Consider the following 7,405-nt stretch of genomic DNA (forward strand, 5'->3'; position numbering starts at 1 on the left):
AATATGCGTAGTAACCGACACTGGGGCTAGCAATTCATTAAGCGGGTTATGATTTCGTAGAACACAATCTTTAATTTATATTTCTTAAAGATAGGTGTCCTGGGAAAGTAGTTTACAAGGAGTTCTGTTATCAGAGAGACAAAGTTGTCATCCCGGAATCCCGTCCGAATCACGTGACTCTAAGATATTGCATATTCCACGTCTGTTTCTCTTTATATATTGCATTTCGATCAATTAAAATTATTTCCAGCCATCTCTCCCCAGCAACCCAACCTTCGATACAGATGAGATGCATGAAATCCGCACTGCTGATTAAATTATTGCCGTTGATATTCAGCAGTTAATCCTCGTCATACGGTTCTCTCACTCGCGTATTCAATTTGGTATTTTTCGTTTCAAATGCCACATAATCGTGCTGGGTTGAGGAGACTAATACTTTCAGTGAGAATAAACAATGCCTTACAATTTCGTCAATGAAATAAAAAGGCAGTGTAATATTTCAAATGTTACTTAATTTCAGTCCACACTTAACCGACATAATGTGTCTTACTTTGTAGATTATCAGAAAGTCCATGGTCCCATCTTCCAATGCGAGCCTTGAAGAGAATGGAAGAAATGTTCTGACTCACATGGAGGAGCTCTTCATTCATCGGTCAAGGATGAGCATGCATTTCTTCAAATTGTGTCTTCTCGCGAAAATACCAATAGTAGAAAAATTGACTTATTTTGAGCATATGTTCTTTGACTCTTGTACGATAATTTTCAAAACATTTTTATTCAGTTGAATGTAAACAATTCTAGTAAACGAGGAAATATCAGAATATCACTCGAGAAGAAGAATCACGGCCATTTCTAATGCTAAATTATTGCTTATAGGAATTTGCTTGTATTGGACTTTCCAGAATTCCGTACAGTTGTTAACAATATCCTTGGGTGTTCAGATGAAGGACTTACGGCTTTATCGCGTTTTGTTTTTGTTATGATCACTGGCAGTCGCTGATTCATTGTAATGTTCTTCAAGCAACTTAAATAAACATATAATTTCATTAATAAGTTCATATTTTGTCCGAAGCACGGACACTGTCATTTGTGGGGGCGCTGGGAATGGACCCAAATGCGAGACGCAGACAATGAAGTACAAGGAACAGGACTTGAGCAGAGTAGGGATATGACAGGATACAGACAAGGAGCAGGGAAAGAACGCAGACTTGGGCTTGGACTCCGAGCCCGAGACTGGACAAGGACCCAGAACCTGGGTCTTGCCTCGGGCTCGGACCCCAGAACCAGGCATGGGCATGACATAACTGCAGGACTGGAGGCAAGGGTCTAGAGGCTTGGAGGCAGGCTTGGGGTCTTGAGGCTGGTGGCTTGGAGGCAGGCTTAGAGTCTTGGTATTGAGGCTTGAGGCTGGGGTCTTGGTCTTGAGTCTTGAGGCTGCAGGCTGGGGTCTTGGTCTTGAGTCTTGAGGCTGCAGGCTGTGGTCTTGGTCTTGAGTCTTGAGTCTTGAGTCTGCAGGCTGGGGTCTTGGGTCTGGAAGCTGCAGAGGCTGATAACTCAGAGGCTGGAGCTCAGAGATAGACTGGGAACTGTACATCAACATAGAGCCAGGACTTATTCTTCGAAAAGCCGGCACTCATCTTTAACACAACACGAACATGAGACAGGACAGTACATTGACAAAGAGCTGGGACTCATCCATAGACAAGCCGGCACTCAACTTTATCTCCATACCAAGGTGGGACAGGTCCGCCTGTTGAGTAATGGCAGAACGGCCTGATTTACCCAATACAGGCAAAGACAAGACAGGAGCCCCCGAAGGGCAACGGCAAACGGCCTGACTTACCCCACGGAGGCCAGGACAAGAAGAGAAAAACACCAAAGAACGACAGACAGTTCCACCTCTGCTTCAGGGTTCCTTTGAGTCGCAGTTACAGCCAGCAACCTCAGCTGGCTACAGAAACAGCCGGATCCCTACCTAGTTCAGAGTGCCTGACAGCTACTCAGCTGGCCCAGGAAACAGCCTAAACCATACTGCAAGGACAGCTCTGACTACTGACAGCAAGGCTCCATGAAGCGATGGTTCTCCAACACGGCCTAAAGATGGCAAGTGGCCACACTAGCCTTCAACCAGCAGGCTGCTCACAGAGGATCTTGACAAGACAAACCAGCCGCCCACACTCAACCCCAAGGCTACTTATATTCCAAGCCGCAAGATGGGAATCAGGTGCCTATGATTAACTCAATAAAAACAAGGGACAGCTGGAAGACCCGGAGTCCTGAGTCCATGACCGGACCGTGAACCGGAATGCGGACTTCACGGACTAGATCATGACAGACACTGAAGGAGGGAGAGAAGGTGGAGGGGGATGGAGAGAGAAAGGGAGAGGAGGAAATAAATGAAAATAAATGATTGAATTGAGAAATTGGTAATAAATGTATGTCTTGCCAATGATACCGAGACCTGTTGAAGTCATGAATGAAAGAAGAAAGGAAGAAAATAAAGCAACACACATAAACGTTGCTGGTGAACGCAACAAGCCAGGCAGCATCTCTTGGAAGAGGTGCAGTCGACCTTTCAGGCCGAGTCCCTTCGTCAGGACTAACTGAAGGAAGAGTGAGTAAGGGATCCTTCAGTTAGTCCTGACGAAGGGTCTCGGCCTGAAACGTCGACTGCACCTCTTCCTAGAGATGCTGCCTGGCCTGCTGCGTTCGCCAGCAACTTTGATGTGTGTTGCTTGAATTTCCAGCATCTGCAGAATTCCTGTTGTTTGAGGAAGAAAATAAATGTAAGTTTCACTCGCATTAATCCTCATCTACATACTAAATGGACGTCCCTATTTTTTGAGGTTGCGTTATCCGTTCCTCGACTCCCCAAGGAAATGAAACATCTTCGAAAGATAGACTCTGTCGAGGGTTTTCAACATTCGATGTATTTTCAATGAGATTCCACCCCTCCCCTGCCATTCTTCTGAATCCCAGTGAACACAGGCCTAAAGCCATCAGACGAATCTCGTACGATAAGCCTTGCAATCCTGAAATCAAGCGTTTTAACCTTCTATGAAACCTGTCCAATGTCAACACATCCTTTCTCTGATAGGGTGCCCAAAATTGCTCAACGGTATTCGAAGTGAGAACGTGCCAGTGCGTTCTGATGCGTTAACATTGTAGCCTTGTTATTATATCCTAGTCCTCTGTAGATGTATGCTAACATTGCATTTGCCTTTATCATTATATACACCTTGCATATTGACCTTTCAGGAATCTTGCACGAGGACTCCGAAGTTCATTTGCACCGCAGAACTTCGACTTTTCTTTACATTTAGAACCTCTTCTAAACTTTTATTCTCCAGCCTCTCGACATCCGCAACTCTACCTTCACTTCTACCCATTGTCGTCTCGTCCGAAATGTGGGCAAAAAAACAATTAGTTCCATTATGCAAATCATTGATGGATAGCTTAGAAAAATAGCGGTCGCAAATAGATCCCTGTTGAACCCTGGAGTCAGTGGCAGCCACTAGAAAAATGTCCCTTTAGTCCAACACTTTACCTCCTGCCATTTAGCCAATGCTCTGTCAATGATAGCATCCTTCCTGAATAACCATGAGCACTTAACATTGAGAGGGTACCTCACGTGTGACACATTGTTTAAAGTGTTCTTAAAGTCTCAGTACATAACGTTCATATATTCTCCATTGTCTATCTGGATGTTGTTTCTTCAAGAATTCCAAGAGATTTATGAGGCATGGTTTTCCCTTGAGGAATCCAAGCTAACTTTGGCCTATTTTACCTCTAAGTACCTGAAACGACATCGTTAACAATGGATTGCAACATCTTCCCAAACACTGAGGTCTGACTAACTGGCCTAGATTTTCGTTTCTTCGGCCTCTCTTCCTTCCTGAGGAGTGGAGTGACATTTGCAACTTTCCAGCCCTCAATAGCCATACCAAGATCCATTGATTCTTGAAAGATCATTGCTAATGCGTCTGCAAACTTTTGAGCCACCACTTTTAACACCCTGGTGTTTAGGCCATCTGGTATAGGTGACATAAAGCTTCAGACCTTTCAGCTTCACGATCACCTTCTCCTGCTTAAATGCAACTTCACGCACATCTGCTCCCTCAAACTTTCGAACTTCTGGCTTGCTGCTAAAGTCTTCCACAGTAAGGACTAATGAAAAACACGTACTCAGTTCGTCCGCAATATTCCTATTGCCCATTCCTACCTCTCCAACATTATTTTTCAACTGTCATGTATCTAATCTTGCCTTTCTGCTGCACCTTATATATGTGAACAAACACCTGCTATCGTCTTTAACATTATGGGCTGATCTACCTTCGTATTGCGCCGTTTCCCGCCATGAATTGTGAATTGCATTCTGTTGGTTTATCAAAGCTGTCCACCATACAACTTACAACTAATTTTGTTCCATTATATGCTCTCTCTTTAGACTCCTTTTTTGGGTTTCACTCTCTTTTCAGCCCTCTTTTCAGTAACCTGCCTTTAGAATATCTCTCCTTCTTTGGGATGTATCTGTACTTCAACTTCCGAATGCTCCCAGAAGGTCCAGCAATTGCTGCTCCACTGTCATTTATGCTATTGCCTCCTTCCAATAAATACTGGCCAGCCCCTAACTTCTGATACGGATTCAACTGAATTTAACATCTTGTTCTCCAACTTTAGTGCGAAATCTGCCACATATGATTACACCCTCCTTATGGTTCTTTTACCTTAAGCTCTGTAATCTTCTCCATTTCGTTGCAGAGCACCTTAACCATAAAAGTGACCCCTAGTGGGCTCATACACGGGCGGCTTCACATTTCCGCCCTCGGGATCCAGTACCAACCTGGTTTTCTCAAAGTATCTGTATATTTTAATTCCCCTTGACTGTTGGGGCATTGCCTTTTCGATGCACTTTCTATCTTACCTTATCATTTCTATACCACAGATTTGCTAAGGTGGATAACACGCATCATTTTCTTTTTAAACTTGCAGTTTCTTGGATCGACCCACAATGGCTCTACACCTTATGCCAACTGTTTCTAATGATTTTTTTTTTAGCAACTGAGCCACCTGACCTCATCGATCTACTTACCTTTCCTACGATACATCATATTCGTGGAAGTTTAGCTCTCAGCTATATTCTTCTTTCTGCCACAATTCAATGAATCAACTTCGTACATGCCAACCTATAACTGTGCGACAAGTTTATTTACTTTATTCTGTTACTTGCCTGCATTCAAATATTACTACTTCTGTCCTGTATTCTTCGTCCTTTTCGATTTTTTCTGTACCTTTGGCATTACAACTCATCCAGCTGACTGCCGTTTACTATCCACTACACACGGCGTCGGTTTGGAAAACAGCAACACCATTCTTAGCCCTATCACTCTGGCCCAAATTTCCCTGAAAGTTTATTTCAAATCCTTCCGAAAAGCTCCAGTAACCCTGCCCACAAGGTTACTGGAACACTCCGGTTCAGATGTTACGTGTTCTTTTGCACAGGCCATACCAGGAGATATCAGAATTATCCAGAAAGCTGAACTTCTGCCCCCTTCGTCCCCTCGCCAGTACTAGCTCCTCAGTCACGGATTCATCTGCCAAGTAATACTATTCTCATCCTGACTGGCGCGTATGCATCACTCCTGTTTGTTCGGCCCCCTCCCTCAAAGGTATCCAAATTGAAATACTGATTATAGAGGAGAACGGGCAGAGCGATACTCTACTTAATGCGCTTTTCCGTTCCTTCTCCTGCAGTCACCCAGTTACCTACCTCCTGTAACCTAAAGGTGACTACCTTCCCTGTAGCTTTGTTCTGGCAGTTCCTCACGACCTGTATGAACCAAACGTCATCGAGCTGTAGTTCCTTTTCCTCAACACGTTCTTTTAGGAACTTCCGATCAGTGCGTTTAGCTTACCTGTATTTCCCAGGAGACTAGAGCTCTCCCAGAATTTCCAAACCTCCCACACAAAACAAAACACTGTCCCTGAAGTGATACTTATTGGACTAGTGGTGCCTCAACAAATGAGGAATGCCAAATAAAGAAAAGGAAAATACTTACCAGATACTTACCTCGCCAATTCGAGAACTCACCAGAACCAGATGAGCCAAACTGATTCCGACACTGCCCAATTCACACAATGACCGCTCCAACAATTGCTGCTTCGCTTACCCATACATTGTTTTTGTTCATATCTTCTAATGTATCCCACTAATTGATTGGCTGCAGCCTAACTCCGAAAAGCTACTGCAAAGTTCTGCCATATTAAATCTACAACCGTGATCCAAAGTGAAATCGTTGACGTTTTCCATTCTCACGCTCATTGACTTGGCGCAGGCCATATCCTTATATACGTGTCCTCTGCTTACTGCCGTCCTACTGCAGACAGATCCTCCTTATCCATGCAAATATTCCTGATATTTTCAACATTTTTTCGCAGAGGGTTCGCATTCAGTAAGCCGTCCAATAATATAAGTTTTCAGTTCAGTGTTTCGGATGTTTTGAACGCTGATATCAATAGCCAGCAAAACCGTGGGGATTCCGCCAATTCAGAAAAGCATACCTGAACATACAGCGATTCGCTGCATTTCTGCAGCTTTCTCTATGACTGATGCCGTATCTCCCTAACAGATTGGACTATTTCAATTACTTCCTAGGGAGTGGGTATTTGAACAAAGTGGATGGTTTACAACTGAACTGGAGTGGGACCAATAACTTTACTGTAAGATTGGCTAGCGATGCTCTGGAGGTTTCAAACTACAGCTGCAGTGTGCTGAGAGAGACAGCTTCAGAACAGCTGGTGCAGTTCTTGTAGAGAAAGTAGATGTTAGGACTGGAAACAAAGACAGCAAATGTTGGACGTGATCTACGTTGATTTTACTTCTATGAAAGGGGTATTTTATATAAGGCAGCTGCCCTTAAAGTAGACACCAGAAGGCGAAATTATGATATTGTAGCCGTAGCTGAAACTGGGATGCATGAAAGACAAGCCTGGCAGCTCAATAGTCTGTGGTTCTGTGGTTTTAGGTATGACAGAAGGCGAGGTATTAAAGTGGGAGGTTAAGCTTCATTCGTCCGGGAAAATATCATGGTAGCGCCCAGATAGCGGTGCTGAGAGAGTCGTCAACTGAGCCTATACTTGAGGAACTGAGAAATAAAACAGAGGTGACCACGTTAGTGCTATTATTGTTTAGACTGTCCAGTAGTCAGAGGGAGTTAGAGGGTCTAATTTATAGAGAGGTAGAGGCCAGCTGCGAGAAGAACAGTTGAATGGTAGATTATTTTAGCTTCCTCACATCAACTGAGAATCGCATACTGTAAAATGCCAGGCTGGGATAAATCAGTCAACTGTTAAGAAAAACTTCCGAACAACAAATGAAAGCTTCAATGAGAGAATGTGCCCGAGA

The 7,405-nt window shown here is 43.8% G+C and overlaps 1 protein-coding gene across 1 annotated transcript in view; it reads left to right on the forward strand.

The window, feature by feature from the left end:
- LOC140202328 (scavenger receptor cysteine-rich type 1 protein M130-like) overlaps window positions 1-986 on the forward strand; it is a 44,899-nt gene extending 43,913 nt beyond the window's left edge. Inside the window, exon 16 of the mRNA XM_072267236.1 lies at window positions 558-986. The gene's annotated coding sequence lies outside the window, so the exon portion shown is untranslated. The remainder of the gene's footprint in view (window positions 1-557) is intronic.
- Window positions 987-7,405: the final 6,419 nt, after the last annotated feature.

Source organism: Mobula birostris, chromosome 8 (assembly GCF_030028105.1).
Source record: "Mobula birostris isolate sMobBir1 chromosome 8, sMobBir1.hap1, whole genome shotgun sequence".
NCBI lineage: Eukaryota > Metazoa > Chordata > Chondrichthyes > Myliobatiformes > Myliobatidae > Mobula > Mobula birostris.